The sequence below is a fragment of the Macaca fascicularis genome, chromosome 8 (genome assembly GCF_037993035.2).
Source record: "Macaca fascicularis isolate 582-1 chromosome 8, T2T-MFA8v1.1".
In the NCBI taxonomy this organism is placed as follows: Eukaryota; Metazoa; Chordata; class Mammalia; order Primates; family Cercopithecidae; genus Macaca; species Macaca fascicularis.
This window is the reverse complement of record NC_088382.1, coordinates 103,107,415-103,128,867: the sequence shown is the minus strand read 5'-3', so window position 1 is coordinate 103,128,867 and position 21,453 is coordinate 103,107,415. Positions and strand designations below refer to the sequence as shown.

General features: G+C 39.3%; 1 long non-coding RNA gene across 1 annotated transcript in view; it reads left to right on the top strand.

Moving 5' to 3' along the window:
- LOC135964774 (uncharacterized) overlaps window positions 1–14,079 on the top strand; it is a 39,785-nt gene extending 25,706 nt beyond the window's left edge. The window contains exons 2-3 of the long non-coding RNA XR_010577398.2: window positions 10,494–10,633; window positions 13,051–14,079. This is a non-coding gene — a long non-coding RNA (uncharacterized lncRNA). The remainder of the gene's footprint in view (window positions 1–10,493; window positions 10,634–13,050) is intronic.
- The last annotated feature ends 7,374 nt before the right edge of the window (window positions 14,080–21,453 follow it).

Below are 21,453 nucleotides of genomic sequence, written 5' to 3'. Positions count from 1 at the left end.
AATAATGGAGGGCATGGTCAGGCACAGGCTTGTGTGAGGATGCTGTGTGTGCATGCGTGTATGGGGACTACAGAAAGGGGCTGGAGGGTAACAAACAGAGAGGATGGCATTGTGAGACTTGAAGGTAGATGTTTTCAACTTCACAACTTTAAAATTTTTCTTACCTGGTAGTACCACTTATTTCCTGACCATGCCATATTAGTTTATCGTTGATAGCTCCTGCAAGAGTTTTAATCTATATTTATATCCCTCTCTATATATTTTGTATATAATTTTAACTGTATATAATATTGTATATTATAATTTTATTTTTAGGTCAATTTCAGATTTATAGGAAAATAGATTTATGGAAAAATTGAGAGATTCTGTCTCCACCTCCTCACCCCCCAGTTCTCTTGTATTAATGTGGTACATTTGTTACAATTAGTAAAGAAATATTGGCCGGGCGCGGTGGCTCAAGCCTGTAATCCCAGCACTTTGGGAGGCCGAGGCGGGCGGATCACGAGGTCAGGAGATCGAGACCATCCTGGCTAACACGGTGAAACCCTGTCTCTACTAAAAATACAAAAAGAAATTAGCCGGGCGTGGTGGCGGGCGCCTGTAGTCCCAGCTACTCGGGAGGCTGAGGCAGGAGAATGGCGTGAACCCGGGAGGCGGAGCTTGCAGTGAGCCGAGATCGCGCCACTGCACTCCAGTCTGGGCGACAGAGCGAGACTCCGTCTCAAAAAAAAAAAAAAAAAAAAAAAAAAAAAAAGAAATATTGATACATTGTAAGGCCATAGTTACATTAAGTGTCACTCTTTGTGTTATACCATTCTATGAGTTTTGGGGAATGCATAATGTCATGTATCTACCATTACACTAACAAACAGAATAATTTTTACTGCCTTAACAATCTCCATGCCTAACATATTCATCCCTCCCCCAGGGTTCATTTCTAAATTGAATATAGTAGCTAATGGAAGAGTGAATTCAATGTACACTTGTATGTATGATGTAAGAATATGTGTATGTATATGTCTGTGTGTTTATGTGTGTGTGTGTATATATATATATATTCATGCACTGCATAATGGCATTTCTATAAACGATGGATTATATATATGATGATGGTCCCATAAAATTATAATAGAGCTGAAAGATTCCTGTTTTTTAGGGATGTCCTAGCCATTTGTAAAGTTGTAGACCAATGCGTTACTCACATGTTTGTGGTGATGCAGATGTAAACAAACTTACTGGGCTGCCAACCATGTAAAAGTATAGCACATACAATTATGTACAGTACATAATACTTGATAAGGATAATAAAAGACCATGTTACTAGTCTACATGCTTACTATACTGTTCTTTTAATCATTATTGGAGAGTGTACTCCTTTTACTTATTAAAAAAGTTAATTGTAAAACAGTCTCAGGCAGGTTCTTTAGGAGGCATTCCAGAGGAAGGCACTGTTATCATAGGCGATGGCAGCTCCGTGTGTATTTTCCCTGAATACCTTCTAGTGGGACAAGATGTGGAGGTGGAAGACAGTGACAATGATGATACTGACCCTGTGTAGGCCTTAGCTAACATGTGTATTTGTGTCATAGTTTTTACAAAAAAATTAAAAAAATAAAAAATAAAAATTTTAAGCTAGAAAGAAGCTCATAGGATAAAGATATAAAGAAAGAAACTATTTTTGTGTAGCTTTACAATGTGTATGTGTTTTAAGCTAAGTGTTAAATAAGCTAATTTGCTATTGAAGAAAAAATATATATTTATTATTATACTTTAAGTTCTGGGATACATGTGCAGAATATGCAGGTTTGTTACCTGCATGTTTGTTCCCTGTGTCTATATGTTCTCATTGTTCAGCATCCACTTATGAGTGATAATATGTGGTGTTTGGTTTTCCGTTCATGTGTTAGTTTGCTGAGAATGATGGTTTCCAGCTTCATCCATGTCCCTGAAAAGGACACGAACTCATTCTTTTTTATGGCTGCATAGTATTCCATGGTGTATATGTGCCACATTTTCTTTATCCAGTCTATCATTGATGGGCATTTGAGTTGGCTCCAAGTCCTTGCTATTGTGAACAATGCTACAATAAATATATGTGTGCATATGTCTTTATAGTAGAATGATTTATAATCCTTTGGGTATATACCCAGTAATGGGATTGCTGGGTCAAATGGTATTTCCAGTTCTGGATCCTTAAGGAATCACCACACTGTCTTCCACAATGGTTGAACTAGTTTACAGTCCCACCAACAGTGTAAAAGTATACCTATTTCTCCACATCCTCTCCAACACCTGATGTTTCCTGAGTTTTTAATGATTGCCATTCTAACTGGTGTGAGATGGTATCTCATTGTGGTTTTTATTTGCATTTCTCTAATGACCAGTGATGATGAGCTTTTTTCCATATGTTTGTTGGTTGCATAAATGTCTTCTTTTGAAGAGTGTCTATTCATATCCTTCACCCACTTTTTGATGGGGTTGTTTTCTTCTTGTAAATTTGTTTAAGTTCTTTGTAGATTCTGATTATTAGACCTTTGTCAGATGGATAGATTGCAAAAATTTTCTCCCATTCTGTAGGTTGCCTATTCACTCTGATAATAGTTTATTTTGCTGTGCAGAAGCTCTTTAGTTTAATTAGATACATTTGTCAATTTTGGCTTTTGTTGCCATTGCTTTTGGTGTTTTAGTCATGAAGTCTTTGCCCATGCCTATGTCCTGAATGGTATTGCCTAGATTTTCTTCTAGGGTTTTTATGGTTTTAGGTCTTATGTTTAAATCTTTAATCCAGCTTGAGTTAATTTTTCTATAAGTTGTAAGGAAGGGGTTCATTTTCAGTTTTCTACATATGGCTAGCCAGTTTTCCCAACACCATTTACTATGTAAGGAATACTTTCCCCATGTCTTGTTTTTGTCAGGTTTGTCAAAGATCAGATGGTTGTAGATGTGTGGTGGTATTTCTGAGGCCTCTGTTCTCTACATGTATTAAAAAATACATTTAGTGTGGCCTAAGTGTACAGTGTTTATAAAGTCTGCAGCAGTGTACAGTAATGTCCCAGGCCTTCATAGTCACTCACCACTCACTCACTGTCCACCCAGATCAACTTCCAATTCCGCAACCTCCATTCATGGTAAGTGCCCCCTATGCAGATGTACCATTTTTTTTTTATCCTTTATAATGTACTTTACTGTATCTTTTCTATGTTTATGTATGTTTAGATACACAAATACTTACCATTGTGTTACAACTGCCTACAGTACTCAGCACAGTAACATGCTATACAGGTTTGCAGCCTAGGAGCCATAGGCTATAACATATAGCCTAACTGTGTAGTAGGCTGTACCACTGAGGTTTGTGTAAGTGCACTCTCTGATGTTTGAACAATGATGAAATTGCCTAATAATGCCTTTCTCAGAACATATCCCCATTGTTAAGTGACACATGACTGTGTGTGTATATATACATATATATATACATATACATATATACATATATACATATATACATATATATACATATATGTATATATGTATATATACACACACACACTCAGACATACACATATACATATACATGCATATAAACAAATAATCCTGTATTTAAATGACACCAGTTTCTTCTGGCTGCTTTTAAACTATCTCCAATAAAAAAAGAGGCTGCATATGTATAAAATCTTTATTCTTCTACCTTGCGTCTGAGGTGTGTTCTTTGGCACAACAATGCAGCAGTATTGTCATCTATCATTAAACCCATGCAGTGTCAAACTTATCACCTTGACACTTTCATGATCCTTAAGATGTCCTTGTAAAGGCTTGATGTCATGGCAACCAGTGTGATATATCAGGACCTAGCACTGCTGAACTACTCTTAATAAATCAGGCATAATTGGCATATATGCATTATAATGAAATAAAAGTTATTCAACTGGAATGATTTTATATCGTGCAACATTAAGTCATTAAATTTGCTAGTCTTGATCTTACTTTGGTGTCAGTATTCTTGTTTAGTTTAAAAAAAGCCCTTACATTTTAGTATCTTGCTTTAAAAAGTAGCTATTTATGGATAATATATTGTTCAATAGCTCAATGCATGATTTATTTATTTCCTTTTGACAGTTAATTTTAAATTCTGGTGTGTTTAGGTCAGAGAGGAAATAAGTTATAAGACTGTCTTTCTGTTCTCCAGTGGAGTGAAGGTACTTGCATGTACATCAGTGTACCTGGCTGCTGTGTGGTCAGTCATGGTGCTGGTTAGCTGTTGGGTAGGTAACTGCGTGAGTTACAGTGCATGTTCCAGGAGTGGTTACCTCACGCCCTCATGATTTCCTATTGTTTTTTTGATTGTTTCCAAATCTGGGGTGAAGCTAAGAAGAACTAACTATTGAAAGTTTGAAGGCAAGGAAGAATTTAGGAAGGGTGGAAGGCATAATACCTAGCTATTCAGAGTAATCAGAAGACTAGCAGATCTCTGATTCTGGAAGCTTGTTAGAAATGCAGAATTTCAGATCCCTCCCCAGTTCAACTGAATCAAGATCAGCTTATAATCATGACTCCCAGATAATTCGTATGTACAGTAAAGTTTGAGAAGCACTAGCTTAGTGGTTAAGCACATACACCCTGGAGTGGGAAGGACATGGGTTTCAACTGTGGCTCCACTATTTTCTAATGGCAGCAATTGGGCAGGTTACTCAGTTTCTATGTGGTCCTTTAATGTGGGAATCAAAATTATGCTCTTAGGAGGATAATGACACAATAGACGTACAGTGTCCAGCACAATCCTTATATTCAGTAGTGTTTGTGTCACTTGTAATTAAAACTGGTGGGAGACAATGAGATACTATCTCATACCAGTCAGAATGGCCATTATTATAAAGTCAGAAAATAACAGATGCTGACAAGGTGGAGAAAAGGGAATGTTTATACACTGTTGGTGGGAGTGTGAATTAGTTCAACCATTGTGGAAAGCAGTATGGCAGTTACTCAGAGAGCTAAAAATGGACTGCCATTAGCCTCGGCAATACCATTACTGGGTGTATACCCAAAGAAATGTAAATTATTCTACCATAAAGACACATGCATTTGTATGTTCATTGCAGCACTGTTTGTAATAGCAAAGACATGAAATCAACCTAAATGCCCATCAATGGCAGATGGGATAAAGAAAATGTGGTACATATAAACCTTGGAATACTATGCAGCCATAAAAATGAATGAGCTCATGTCTTTGCCAAGAACATGGATGGAGCTACAGGCCATTATCCTTAGCAAACTAATGGAGGAACAGAAAACCAAATACTGCATATTCTCACTTATAAGTGAGAGCTAAATGATGACATATGGCCACAAAAAAGAGAACAACAGATGTTGGGGCCCATTTGAGGGTGGAAGGTGGGAGGAAGGAGAGGTTCAGAAAAAAAAAATCTGTTGAGTACTAGGCCTAGTACCTGGGTGATGAAATACAGCAAACTCCTGTGACGTGAGTTACCTATGTAACAAACCTGCACATGTACCCCTGAACTTAAAAGTTAAGAAAAAAATACTGGTGGTAGAGTCATTGCTCAAGGAAATACTGATATAAGTGACAGAGAACAGGCCCCAGCTGGAAAATGTGATAGGGCATATGAGTCAAAATCAGTAAGAAGTAATGAATAGCATTAGAACTTAGGAGGTGTCCAGAGAGTGGAGACAGTCTAACCAAATACTCTGGATGATTTACAGGGTCAGGATCTACCTTACTAGTCCAGCTGAGTTTTTCTAGTTTTGTATTTGCAAAACATCCCAAGTATTCAGTAATTGAGTATCATTGCTTCAGCAGCTCTTGCAAAGTAAGAAGAGGGCGAATAAGGAAACAAGAAAACAGCCATCTCCCTTTAGAATTATAGGAGGCCGTGTTTGGAAGAAGCTTTAGTGGTTATCTATTCACATCTCCATTTGATGTTTTAATTCCCACCAAGTTGTTCCCAAGCCAGATATTGAATAGCATTTTTGACTGAAAACTCACTGCTACTGAATCAGCTGGGAGGTGGCTGCTGTCTGTGGGCAGAGAAGTGCTGTAGAGGTCAACTGACTCAGAAATTTAGTGTCTGACGCACAGAGAAACTAATGACAGAATTTCAGATAAATTCTCCATATTCGCAGTAATATTTGTTGAATTATCTGCTATGTTCTAGGCATCAGGTTAGGTGCTGGGAATAAAAATATGAATGAGACACAGAAGCTAAACTTTTGTTGAGTTCATAGTCCAGATATAAATATAAATAAATAAACTATAAATTTATAATTTAATAATAATTAAATAATACATTATACATATAAATAATACATATAAATAATAATTATAACATCATGTAATAAAGGCAATGATAGAAGAATGAACAAGTCAACAGGAAGCAGAGACAGGTCATTCCTTCTGTGGGGGTACATTGGGGATCTTTTAAGAAGATGGTTTTTGAACTGGGTCTTGGTTGTAGGGCATTAATGTTTGCTGAATGAATGCATGGGCATATTAACTGTGTGTGTGTGTGTGTGTGTGTGTGTGTGTGTGTGTGTGTGCACACGCGCATGCGCGCGCTTGAAGGTATGCATGTGTTCCTGAAGGAAACAGCAGGTATCTGCTATCTTGCAGTCCTGAGGTTGGCTCGTGCTCCATCCCTCCTTTGCTGGGTGATGTTAGGAACATTATTTCTCACCTATGAACCTAATGTTTAAACAAGAGCAGTTCTTGGTGTTTTCTAATAAATAATACTGCTTTGCAAATTCTGCTTTAAGAAACTCAGTGTGTGATAATAGAGATTTATAAAACAAAAATAATTTTATTATTATACACATAAAAACCATTCTTTACTTCATAAAATAATTTATTTTCAGAATGTTTATAATTTCTCTTTAGTGCATTTCAAATGTAGTTTGACTTAACAAAATCTTTCCTTATAAATATCTTGCTTTTAAAGAAATATAAATCTCCAATTATATGGTATGGATCATAAAACAAGTGTTATAAGTACTAGGGAAAAATAATTTATGTTAGAAATGTAGGGATCCTAGAAGCAATGAAAAAAAATATGTTGAATTTTTTAAACTCAAAGGGAATTTCTTCAGTTGAACTGCTTATCCATTCATCCACTCACTAATCTATTCATCTATTGTAAGCCAAGAGTTACTCATTTTTTCCTAAAGTTGTAATTATATTGAGCACAACCAACTTAAAAATTAATCTCAGGGGTTGAAAAGTCTAAGATATTGTCTAGTTGTCCAGACTTTTTTCAAAAATAAAATTTAGATCACCCATATCTTTATTTATTTATTTTTGAGACAGAGTCTCCTTCTGTCACCCAGGCCAGAGTGCGGTGGTGCAATCTTGGCTAACTGCACCCGCCACCTCCCAGGCTCAAGTGATTCTCCTCCTCAGCCTCCTGAGTATCTGGGATTATATGTGTCCACCACCATGCCCACCTAATTTTTGTATTTTAGTAAAGATGGGGTTTCACCATGTTGGCCAGCCTGGTTTCGAACTCCTGACCTCAAGTGATCCACCTGCCTTGGCCTCCCAATGTGCTGGGATTACAGGAGTGAGCCACTGTGCCTGGCCACCCATGTATTTATACCTTTGGTGAATCATAAGGTAATACAACAAGTTATCTCTTTTCTATTAATTTTTAGATGAGAATTTGAATTTCACTCTTTGCCTGAAGTAAATGTTACTCTCTAATATTTCAAATGTCCATATATTATTTAATATGCCTGCTACTTGGATCTTAAATATTTTATAATTCATTTAGTATATTTCACCAGGTTTACCCTAAGAAAAACTTCTAACCATCTTAACATTCATAAGGATATCTTTGGCTTTTTGGACATCAACTTGGTACAAAACACAGTTTGTTACAAAAGATGTAAATGAATTAGAAACAGATGTATTCTATTTTTGTGAATAAATGCAATTAATGGTTTAAAAGCTTGGAGAAAAGTGTGTGCTAAAATTGAATTACTGGAGAGATAGTCTAGGAGATGTGACTAACCTCAAATAGGTTAGGATCCCTTTCCAAGTCCACCATAAAGTGTTTTTTTGTTTGTTTGTTTGTTTGTTTTGTTATTCTTATCTGTGTATCTACATGTTTAGTCAGTATTTGTATTTGTGACTAATTTGGAACTCTCAATTGGTGTTAGATTACCTGGAACACCCGTGAAAGGAACTGTACTTTAAACCAGGGGCCCCCAACCCCTGGGCCATAGACCAGTTCCGGTAGGAACCAGGCTGCACAACTGGAGGTGAGCCATGGATGAGCGAGCATTACACCTGAGCTCTGCCTCCTGTCAGATCAGTGGGAGCATTAGATTGTCATAGGAGTGTGAACCATATTGTGAACTGCGCATATGAGGGATCCAGGTTGCACACTCCTTATGAGAATCTAATGCCTGATGATCTGTCACTGGCTTCCATCACTCCCAAATGGGACCATCTAGTTGTAGGAAAACAAGCTCAGCGCTCCCACTGATTCTACATTATGGTGAGGTATATGATTATTTCATTAAATATTACAATGCAGTAATAATAGAAATAAAGTGCACAATAAATACAATGCACTTGAAACATCCAGAAACCATCCGCCACTCCAGCCACCCGCTACTCTCTGCCCTGGTCCCTGGAAAAATTGTCTTCCATGAAGCTGGTCCCTGGTGCCAAAATGGTTGGGGACAGCTGCTTTAAGCCACTTCCTCATAGCTTAGACCTACTAGATAAATATGACAGTTAAAGTAATCACTTTATCATTTCTAGCTTTTGGTTCTGTTGTAAATGTCCACTTGTTGCATTCATTAATTGCCCCCCTTGCCTCTCTGAAGTAGGCATTATTGAGTCACGTCCAGAGTTTGCTCAATTAGATAGGACCAATAAACTGAATTCACAAGCAGATCTGATATTTAATATCCAGAAGAGGGCAGTAGGACACAGAGATTAAAACCCACTCAACTAGATGCTGTGACTAACAAAGGTTGCTATCAACTACTCAGTGTTAGATAAATCCTTACCACCTTCCCTTTGGCATACCATGGGCAGCGTGGTGTGGCTAAGAAAAGAAACTAGCACTTGCTGATCCCCTGCTACATATCAAGCACTAACCAGTTATTTTTCATGTGTTAAGTCTGACAATTGTGAGATGTAGGTATTATATTATTCCCATTTATATTGATGAGAAAATCAATGTTCAGAGACCTTAGGCAACTTGCCCAAAGTCACACAGCAAACTGAGGTCCTGACTTAACCCCATAGGCTCTGCTCATCCATATCAGGGTTTGGTTACTGACCCTACTACTCATAAATTTATTGACCTGGGGAAAGTAGTAATTTAACCATTCAGTACTTCAGTTTCTTCTTCTGTAAAGTAAGACTAACAATATCCTCTTACTGTTTTAAGAATTTGTCTCTAGATCAATTTCTCCATAATCAGCTCTACCCAAGTGGATAGATTTTGTCCTTGGATAATGTTTTAAATTAGAATTTAAAAATTGGACAAAGTTAAGTCTAGAAAGAATATAGAAGAGCTTGTCCAACCCTTCTAGAGATGACAAAACCAATGCCTGGAGGGTTCAAATGACTTTAAACTGGAGTGACAGACACTAGAACTCAGGATTGACACCTTTACCCAGATCTCTTTTCTTACCTCTCTTCATCATCTGTTGGGGATACAGACACATAGATGTTGATGATAAGGGTAAATGCTGATGATAAGGGTAAAAATAACAATAAGTGTTCCTTAGGAAATTATAGAAGAGTTACTTTATTTTAGAAGGAATTTATTTTGTTAGGAAGTCCTGGTTTCCTTGTTCTGTTTAAGAGGCCAATATATATGATTTGTCTAAGACTGCTGGTTGACAAGTTGGGAAAGATCAGGGTATGCACCTTTAATATACTCTTTTTTTTTTTTTTTTTTTTTTTTTGAGATAGAGTCTCACTCTATCACCCAGGCTGGAGTGCAGTGTGCGATCTCAGCTCACTGCAACATCTGCTTCACGGATTCAAGTGATTCTCCTGCCTCAGTCTCTCAACTAGCTGGGATTATAGGAGCCCACCACCATGTCCAGGCAATTTTTTTTTTTTTTAGTAGAGACAGGGTTTCACCATGTTGGCCAAGCTGGTCTCAAACTCCTGACCTCAAGTGATCTGCCCGCTCGGTCTCCCAAAATGTTGGAATTACAGGCGTGAGCCACTGTGCCCAGCCAACATACTCTTGAAATGAGAAATGCTCACATGTAGCCTCCAGTCATAGATTCACATTACTCTCCCTTTATCAATCCATCTACCTGGCTTTCTAAGGATCTGTGATGGAGAGGCTAGCTACTTGGAAGCAAAGTGGGAGATTTATGTAGAAATGTCTCCTTTGAGAGATTTTGAGATAACCAGCTGTATTTTATTTCATTTCTTCTAACTTTTTCCTTTGTGAATTTGGTATAACTTTCTTTTTTTTCTTTTCTTTTCTTTTTTTTTTTTTTTGAGACAGAGTCTTGCTCTCTCACCCAGGCCGGAGTGCCTTGGGTGCGATCTCCGCTCACTGCAAGCTCCGCCTCCTGGGTTCACGCCATTCTCCTGCCTCAAGCCACCTGAGTAGCTGGGACTACAGGCACCCGCCACGACGCCCAGGTAATTTTTTAGTAGAGATGGGGTTTCACAGTGTTAAGATGGTCTCGACCTCCTGACCTCGTGATCTGCCTGCCTCGGCTTCCCAAAGTGTTGGGATTACAGGCGTGAGCCACCGTGCCTGGCGGAATTTGGTATAACTTTCTAGTACTCAATTGCACTCATGAAGGATAAAAGGAAGAGAAAACTGAGAAAGGAAAGAGGAAAGTGGGAAGGGAGAGGAGAGAGAGAGAGAGAGAAAGCAAGAAAGCGAGAAATGCTTCAGTCTTCATCGTCAAGAGGCTGAGATGCCAAAGCACCTTGTTTATGTGTTTGAAGCCCCAGGTTCCACTGGCCTGTGGATTTACGGACTATGGCTGGGAAAGCTGATAGTCAATTAAATAGATGCAAAGAGCTTTCTATTTTAAAGTTATAATCAAAATGACTTGTTTCCGTAATTTATCCAAAGGTGGCATTTTGTGTTAGAAATTGTTTGGAAAATGGTGATTTCTAGTAGTTTAGGTCATCTATCCCTTTGCTCACCTTTAAGGTGGTTTCCCAGATCTCACACCTTCCCGTTAGTCATGAAATCTATAAGGCTGTCCGTTTTCCTTTCCCTTCTGGAAACAGAAGTTCTCAGGAGTGTGGAGAAAGCCAGCTTATGTAGTGAGCCATGAACACATGTCCTAAGTACCAGGACATATTCTGGGCTGTCTCGGAGGCTGAGGGGAAAGGACGGGTGGAGACCAGTAATGTCATTGCTTTTGAACTCAGCACTTGAACATCTGCAGAACTCGTTGACGATTAGTCATGTGTCAAAGTCTTTTCCAGCTTTCTGTTATCACTAGCCAAATTTATATTTTATTTGTGTTTTTGGCCTAATACTTTGCCTCCATGCCAGTTATGCCCAATCTGATCTCACATCCAGCACCTAGAACAGTGCCATGAACACAGAGTTATGACCATACTTATTAATCATCTCAAATGACCATTGAACTGGATGCTTCTGACCTCTGTCTAATTTAAATGGACTTACTGGAAAACTAGATTTTGAGATGCGAAATATAAAAAAAAAAAAGAAAAGAAAACAGTGTTTGGCCATGCAACATGGTCTCTTTAAATACAGAGTTTAGCATATTAACAAATCTGACAATATTGCCTGTAAACTGCTGAAATAACTCCTGATATATTTCCTGCTGGATGGCACCAAATTGTGGTACAGCATTGCCAATGATAACCCTTTGTGAGAGGTGAAGTTTCTAGAGGGTGTAGTCTGCCCATTCTACATTGTATAGAGATCTTGCTGCCTTGGAACACTATTATTTCAGCATGATAGATGTTTGATTCAAGTTGTAATAATTTTATTTCCCACAGAATTCTTGGAAGGAAGTGATGGAGACACACACACACGCGCGCACACACACACACACACACACGGAGGCATGTGTATAATTTTTCACCAAGAAGCCCTTAGTTACCCATAGAGATGTTATAATTTTAGATGTTTGAAGGATCAGAAAAAATAGCAGATAGTAAAATCTGAGAATGAAATGACCACAATAAGTATTAAATGCTTGTATTGTCTATGATAACAAATGAGGATTGTTGCTCCTTAAAACATGGTCAGCCATATAAAAGTTTAACACGGTCAGTAGTGTTTAATACAGATTAGTGGTGTGTTGAGTTATGAGAAGACCAAAGGTCTGACTTTGCCATTTTTACAATAGGTTCAATGATGGATATTCAGAATATCCTGTATCTCATCACCCTGTAATACCACTATCACTTTTATCATAAAAGAATTATGTTATTCCATATATGAAAAATGCATTCTTGAACCACTGTGAATTAGTTTTTAATGTACTGTGACCTTGGATTGCCCTGGGATATTAATGTTAAATGATTACTTCTGAATGCTTTTTGAATAGCTGCATAGTGCAATTAAATGTGCAATACATCATGGATGGCATAGCTAAACGCTTCTTCTGGTCAAGGAACCCAAAGAGGTCTTGGGAATGATGGTAATTCTGCATTGCTGAGGATAGGAGAGAAAAGACTCTTTTGTCAGTAGTGAAATAAGTACAGACTGAAGTAGATGATAACCTTTTCCTGGGGTTAGTCAATGGGAAATAAATTTTTGATTAATAACCAGAATGGAAAATAATTTTTGATTACTGACAATGTAGTGTTCCGTTCTATCTGCCAAGTGCTCAAAGTGAATAATTGTTCTCAGTCTTTATGAGTGACAGGTTGCCAAATAGTATGTGTGGGCACGTGTGTGTGTATGTGTGTATGTGTGTGTGTAGTGGGTAGATAAAAAAGAATTTAGTTCATATTCTAGCCCATTTCCTAGAATGGGCTTATATTGAATTTCAATTTGTGTCAGTGTAGAACCTTGTAAACCTTGTACTTAATCAAATCTCTTTTTATCAAATTATTAGGTTTTGGGAAATTATAACAGATGAGTGGATGGCATGGAAGAGCCATGATGAAGTAGAGGACCTTTGGCCTATTGATCAATGACTTAAATTCAACCATGTTGGCTGGTGGCTGAAAGTGATTACTCTCCTGCTGGTTGTGGACAGGTGGTCAGAGCCTAGTTGTCAGCTGACCCCACGAAGCAAGGCCTGTGTCCAGTGGGCCCCCAATCAGAACTGGGCTTAGCTGTCTCACAGATGCTCCTTATCCTTTAGGTGAGAGGAGTGACTCTGAAAAGCCTGCTTGAAAAGTACCCAACATTTGCTGGCACAGTGGCTGGTGCCTGTAATCCTAGGAACTCCAGAGGCTGAAACGAGAGGATCCCTTGAGCCTGGGAGTTTGAGGCTGCAGTGAGCTAAGATGGTGTTACTGCATTCCAGTCTGGGCGACAGCACAAGACTCCATCTTTTTTTTTTTTTTTTTTTTTTTAAAGGGCCCAATACTAGAGATGCTCAATGTATGATCTGAAGATTTCAATCTTTGAGTTGTCAAGAAGAGGAAATTTTAACTAATGCAGAACTCAATTTTTCTTTAACTTGTAACATTTTTAGAAAGAAAACATTAATAAGGACTTTGGTTTGCTGTCATGAAAACAAGCTGCAGTTGTGCCAGTCAGCACAATTTCAGAACTCAGACTTAAGTGCATCAACCCAACCAGGTCTAGGCTAGCTGTGGCCTCAAGTAAGATTTACTTGAGGGGCTGAATCAATACTGAAGTGCTCCAATGAGCCTCTCCCAGAGATCCCCTGGAGATTTTATGGGCCTCATTAAACCCAGAGACAGAAAACAAATTTATCCGTAGGGTTGAGTTCCTCATACCTAACCTTTTACTCTCTGTGCCTGCAATTGTAAGCCTTGCTTGCTGTTTGAAGACTATGACCTTATATTTTAAACGTTAGTGTTGTTGAGTAATAGCACCAACCTAGATGTACCAATACTACTTCTCTAGAATGATACTCATGTAAATTAAATGTCAATATATTCACACTCTGTATTAGTCTGTTTTCACATTGCTGTAAGGATACTACCCAGGCCAGGTAATTTGTAAACAAAAGAGGCTTAATTGACCCACAGTTCCACATGGCCGGGGAGGCCTCAAGAAACTTACAATCATGGTAGAAGGGGAAGTAGGCACATCTTACATGGTGGCAGGAGAGAGAAGCACGAAGGAGGAACTTCCAAACACTTATAAAACCATCAGATCTCATGATAACTCACTCACTATTGTGATAACAGCAGGGGAGAAACCACCCCTGTAATCCAGTCATCTCTCTCTTTTGATACGTGGAGATGACAGGTCCCTCCCTTGGCATGTGGGAATTACAATTTGAGATGATATTTGGGTGGGGACACAAAGCCAAACCATGAGACACTCCCATCTCAACTGACTGACTTCTCTGGGTGAGTCTTCAAGGACCTTTTTATGTGTACACATATATAGCTGCTATTCTAGAGTTTTATTTGTTTATGTATTTATCATGTGTCTCCCCAGTAGACTGCCAGTTTCATGAGCAAGGAACGGTGTTCGTCCTACGCACACAGCACCCTAGCACAGTGTTTGCCACATAATGGATATGCAATAAATATTTGTGGAGTGAGTAAATGAGTAAATGTATAGACATATTTGTTAGGATCACATTTACATGCCTGTGTGAATGGAAGAAGGGGCCTAGGAAGAGGAAAGGGGTAGAAGATTAATCCTTTTACCTAATCAAGTTATGAGTTTGGAATGTAATTACAAAATATATAATGTGAATCAAAGAAATTCAAAGCTCTTCCATGAGGCAGAGCAGAATTAAGAAATCTTGCAGTGCTTCCTTGCTGGCTTTGAAGCTCACTAACTATGAGCTAATTCCCTTCTTAAATGTATTTGAGAAGCTCTGTTTCTCAAGAAGAGTTTCTCAAATTTTGATGAGAAACACGAATTATGGCAAGAGCTTTCCAACTTCTCTGATCCAAGAGTGGCCAGAGAAATCTTTCCAAAATGCAAATCTGATCATGCCACTTCCCAGTTTAAAACCTTTCAGTGGAACTCAGTACCTTTTAGAGTGGAATCCAAACTTCTTCTTGTAGTTCACAAGGCCTTTCTTGACCTTCCCTTTCTCTAATCTGCACCCTCTTGTCTCACTCCCTCTGGCTATCACCTGCAGTTTCCTGGGAAGCCAAGCTGCCCCACTGCTTTGTGCTTTTGCAAGGGATAGTCCCTCCCTTTCTTTTGCTTGGTTAACTCTTTTTTTTCTGTTCAACATCAAGTTTAGGTTTTATCTCTTTTTTTTTTTTTTTCTTTGAGACAGAGTCTTGCTGTGTCGCCCAGGCTAGAGTGCAGTGGCGTGATCTTGGCTCACTGCAACCTCCACCTCCCGGGTTCCTGCCATTCTCCTGCCTCAGCCTCCTGAATAGCTGGGACTACAGGCACCTGCCACTATGCCTGGCTAATTTTTTTGTATTTTTAGTAGAGACGGGGTTTCACCGTGTTAGCCAGGATGGTCTCGATCTCCTGACCTCTTGGTTCACCTGCCTTGGCCTCCCAAAGTGCTGGGATTACAAGCGTGTTTTTGTTTTGTTTTGTTTTGAGACAGAGTCTTGCTGTGTTGCCCAGGCTGGAGTACAGGTGGCATGATCTCGGGTCACTGCAACCTCTGCCTCCTGGGTTCAAGCGATTCTCCTGCCCTAGCCTCCCGAGTAGCTGGGATTATAGGCACGCACCACCACGCCCAGCTAATTTTTGTATTTTTAGTAGAGATGGGGTTTCACTATGTTGGTCAGGCTGGTTTCGAACTGCTGACCTCGTGATCCACCCACCTTGGCCTCCCAAAGTGCTAGGATTATAGATGTGAGCCATGGTTTTACATCATTTTGATACCCTATCCATACCTTCCTATCACCAGGCTCCAATATATCTCTCTCCTTTCTGCTCCATGTACTCATGTGGCTCCTCTAGCTCTGTGATTGTGTGGTTCTGGTCTGTTCTTTCATCAGATGTTGAGCACCTTGGGGGCAGGACTCTTCCATCTCTGACTCTCTGGTGCTCGTGTAACCTGCACATTCTCATTGCTTGTGCTGGTCCCTGCATCCAGCCATGTGGAGCCACTCCTTTCTATCTGTGTATTCCATACTTTCCCACCTGTCTTGGTTCATTTGAGCTGCTCTGACAAACATGTCATACATTGAATAGTTTAAACAGTTTATTTCCCATGGTTCTGGAGGCTGGGAAGTCCAAGATCAAGGCATTGGCAGATTTGATGTCTAATGTAGGTCTGCTTTCTGGTTCAGAGACAGCCATCTTCTTGCTGTTGCCCTCATAAGGTAGAAAAATAGTGAGGGAGCTCTCTTGGGTCTCTTTTATAAGGGCACTAATCTCATCCATGAGGGTTCTGCCTTCATGACCTTATCACTTCCCATAGGTACCACCTCCTAATACTATCATCTTGGGGTTTAGGGCTTCAACATATGAATTTTGGGGGGACACAAATGTTCAGTCAGAGCACCACCTTAGTGTCTTTGCTCTGGCTGTTCCCTTTGCCAGCGATGATCCATCATTTATCACCTTAGTAGTCATTACCTAATATAGTTATGTATTCACTAGATAGGATTTGTCTGCTTCCCCTTTCTGTCCCCCTCAGGGACATTGCACAGAGTAGGTACCATATAGATATTTGTTGAATGAATGAATGAATAGAACGATGCTGGCAAGAAGACCATAAGCTCACCTTGCAGTGAAATTAATGATGTTAAACTGCATCTTGCTTCTTTTCTCTGGCTTCTTTTTTTGGCTCATTGCCAATTTCTAATAACTTAAGTCCATGGTGGCTTTTCCAGATTCAGTGGTACAGTGGAGAGAGAGATGGAAACAGTTACAAAAGCACTTAGAAGATATCTTCTGGTGCAGGAGCAAAGAAAGTGGAATGAAATATTCTTTTAACACACTTGCAATAGGAAATTTCTGTTCACTGACCCCAGATAAAACCATTGTATGTATCACTCCAATAGTTTATTAAAAGTGTATTTTTTTCTTCAAATTATTGCAGATTGAATATATAATTATTTCAAAAACTGGGTCTAAAATTTGCCTTGCAAATCCTTAACTCCCTGAAGGCATTTATCAAATGCTAAGTGGCAACTCCAGAGCAGTAGTTTACTGGGTAATGAAAATGCTGAAATGGAAAAATCACAAGCTATATATTTTGGAAATCTTGTTACGTATTAATGTTTTAAAATAAATACACTTTCTTTTCTATAAGCCATAAATAGAATCACAGCTCGTCTTAAAGCACTATGTTCATTTAACAATCCAAAAAGTGACTCGTAAATCAAGCTAAATGTTACTATGTTCTTAAATTGGAATGTTGTCAAATTCTTGGATGACTGTCCCTCCAACAAGGACAACCTAGGAACTGTATGAGCACCAGCAAAGGAAAAAACCAGATTCTGGCAAGGTTGGAAGCCCCAACCCAAAGCCAGAGTGAGACTTGGCCTCTTGGTTGGTCCTCAATATAGAGATAACTTGATAAACTTTTTAGCAAATCAGGTTCTTTTTCTATGCCCTAGGCATTAGTTTTCTGTTGCCACTGTAGCAAATTGCCACAAATTTAGTGGCTTAAAACAACACAGTGGTATTCTCTTACAGTTCTGGATGTCAGAAGTCTGAAATGAGTCTTATGGAGTTAAAATCAAGATGCCAGCAGAGCTGGGTTTCTTCTGGAGGCTCCAGGGGAGAATCTGTTTCTTGCTCTTCCACATCTAGAAGCTGCCAGCATTCCTTGGCTTCTGGCCGCATCACTCCAACCTATGCTTATGGGGTTACATGGCCTTCTTCTCTACAGTAGTCAAAACTCTTTTTACGTTTTGTGATTGCATCCAGGCCTGCCCAGATGATCCCATGATAATCTCCCTATCACAAAATCCTTAAACTTAATCATATCTGCAAAGTCCCTTTGCCATATAATATAACATTCAGAGGTTCCAGGGATGAGGGTGTGGATATCTTGGGGTGCCATTATTCAGGCCACCACACCTTGTTTTTCAAAAAACTTTTCTATATCCAGACTATTATTGACTTTTAAAAAACACTGACTTTCCCAGAAAGGAAAAATAAGGCATTTCAAAAGACTATGGGTTGTGGGGTGGAGAGTAGGGCAGGAAGGTTCTGATTTTGCCTTTGAATTGTGGCTCATGTGGTTTGGTTGCCACCAGTGCAGATTGTCTCTGTCACTGTGAGCCTGTGTTTGCTTCTATATGCAAATCTAAGGGGGCATATATACTTCATTATGATTTTGAGATATGAGAACCGTCGTAGAACTCACTTCATCTTGCACAAAATGGATCTGTAAGCACTTAACGGTCTAATCAAGTATTTATGTAGTCCCTCTGTCACACTACCTATTATCCCTGTGCAGTCTTAGGGTACTAGGGTCACACTGTAAACCTAGTAAATTACTGTTCAAAGTGGAATTGATTTTTAGTCTGCTTGAAATTAGAAATGGAAAAATTCATCTCCACCTTCTCCCATTATTGTATCTTTCCTTATAACTCTGGGTAGAGAATAGTTTAAACCTTAATTCTGATAGTCCTTAATTTTATGAGTTACACTAAAACCCCTGGGAGTCATTTAATTTGATGGAGTTCAATGCTAATATCCAAATGCATTCTCTCTGAAATACATTTTTACCTTCTATTATAGAGATTGAGCTCCCATTTTTAACACATATGTTCTTAGTGCTTATGCAAATTTTCTGCTTATCTTTAAAATTGGCATATCATTGTTATTGTTATTATTATTATTGTGTATTGACCAAGTTGAATGCCTCATTCTCAAGGGATTGCTGTCAGAGTTATATAATACGAGAACAATGGGTGAATGTTGTTCATTTTAAATGTGAAATTATAAATCAATTACAGTGGTGGCTAAAACCCCTTCATGACATGCCACAATTTACTTCCAATGACATTTAAACCTATCTCACATGCTGAACAATCTGTAATAAATTATGATTTTTTTTTTTTTTGCTTCTGAAATGAAGCTATAATTATGACAGTTGAATTCTTGTTCTGGGAAATAAGGTGGCATTTAATTCCTTGAGAACAAATGACACTCACAAAAGAACAGTTAATTATTCTCAGCTGCAAAGGAAGGGAGGAGGGGAGAGAAAAATTATGAAAAAGAACATGGTAGCACTTTATGTGAAGTATCTATTAACTAATCCTTAACTAAGGCTGAACTACAGTTGAACTTCTGGGGCTGTCCCCAGCCCAGGTAACACCTTTTATGATTTTCATTCTCAATAAAACCCAACTAGGAGGAATTAGCAACCTGAAACTTTCTCTATTTCTTGCACATGATAATGCAAATGTTCCACAATCAGCCTTTGGTTCTGAGAATGCAGACTGACACTCTAACCCAGTTAAATGAGACCCGGGGGGTGGAGGATAGCATAGTATTAGTTTTCAATTACGGCTGTCCTAATTCAAGTCTTTAACTGCTGTAGTCATTCAATCCATATTGCAAATAAAGGAAAGGGAAACATCATGCCCCAGAATTTTTTGTTGTTGTTGTGTTTGTTTCTAGTTTAAACAGCAGCTCTACTTTCATTGGCTTTTCTCTGATAGCCCTTTCCTGTTCATTCTGGCAAGAAGCCCTGATGCAATTGAATCTACCAGCAAACAGTAGGCCACTCCTCATCGCTAGTCCTGACACCATCAGCTGCAATGTGAGCAGCCTGCTATTAGAAACGCCTCTTTCTTTGACTTCCCTTTCTTCCTTGGGAGGAATAGATACTCTAGAGAAGGGCCCTGCTGAGTGGAATTCCCCATTTTGACTGCAATTAAGGATTGTGACTTGATTGATTTGGGGGCTCTCTGAAATGTAGCAGGATCAACACAGTTGCACACAAAACAAGGCATAATCCACTGGGTTAAATTAACGTTAAATCAGAGATGATTGGATTAATTGCTATTACATTTTATCTTCTGTGCACATGTGCTGTTGGCAGGCTTTCAGAGTCTTTTTAAAATTAGCTTAGAACTGGATGGAAATGGTACAGGTGCAAATGATTTGTGCACTGGGTCTTTCAAGTACACAGTGGGCTCATAAGAAGGTGCATTTTTTTTTTCCAAATCATATTTTGGATGTGATTTACAAAAAACTGCACAGAGAATAAACTTGGCATCACTGTACAGAAGCTATAGATGTGTTAAATGGCAAAAGGACTCTGCTGACTGGAAGATAATTTGGAAAATGGATCTCCTTCAAATTGGTGGCCTTGGCACTGTCCGCCTGTTCAGTTTGCTCCCCTGACATGATTTTCTGCCCTTGTGGGAGTCTTCAGGGTCCTGGAGACCAGTGCAGCAGAGCCCTTAGCATGACGTCTGATGCCCTGGAATGTACACTGCCAAAGCTGCACCCCTTCAACCAATTTTAAAGGTAAAATGTTGGCATCATGGTTGCTAACAGGATAAATCTGTTTAAGGGAAATACTTCAGTTATGTGATGGAAAGCTTAGTGTAGTGACCAGATCAGGGACACAAAGCAAAGATAATCAAAGGCTAGAGTCTTTTTATGTGCTTGTTTCCCCATCAGCCAGTGGCTCAGGCCCACTGTGGGGCTTACTATGTGAAAACTTGTTAAGCTACTTGGAGGAAAGGTTATGTGTTTATATTTTAGGAAACCGAGTGAATCAACAACTCTTTAAAATACCACTGTGTGCATGGACTGTAAATAGGTACTGTGGAGGAGACAAAGACTTCACTCCGGGGTTGATCAATACAAATAAACTGGTAAGTGCTTGATGTCTTCTTGTCCTTGGCCCCTTAAACTCTGTGGGTAATGTTAGGCTCCTTATTGCAAGCTGTGAATATCAACAGCGTTTTGCCTCCTGGGTCATCTCCCTTCTGCAGATCCTTTATAGTTTATGCATTCACTTTTGTCTAGTTTCTCTGACCTGCACTTCTTCCTCTTCTTCATCTTTTTTTTTTTTTTTTTGAGACGGAGTCTCACTTTGTCGCCCAGACTGGAGTGCGTTGGCATGATCTTGGCTCACTGCAACCTCCGCCTCCCAGGTATCTCAAGCGATTCTTCTGCCTCAGCATCCTGAGTAGCTGGGATTACAGGTGCCCGCCACCATGCCCGACTAATTTTTGTATTTTTAGTAGAGATGAGGTTTCACTGTGTTGGACAGGCTGATCTCGAACTTCTGATCTCAGGTGATCTACCTGCTTCAGCCACCCAAGGTGCTGGGATTACAGGCGTGAGCCACCACACCCGGCCTGTACTTCTTGGTTTCTTATCTGCCTTCATCATTCCTGCTGCTAGCTCTGTCCAGGCTGGTGACCATCTGTACCCATGCCCTCCTTTCTTGAACTTGTCTCTG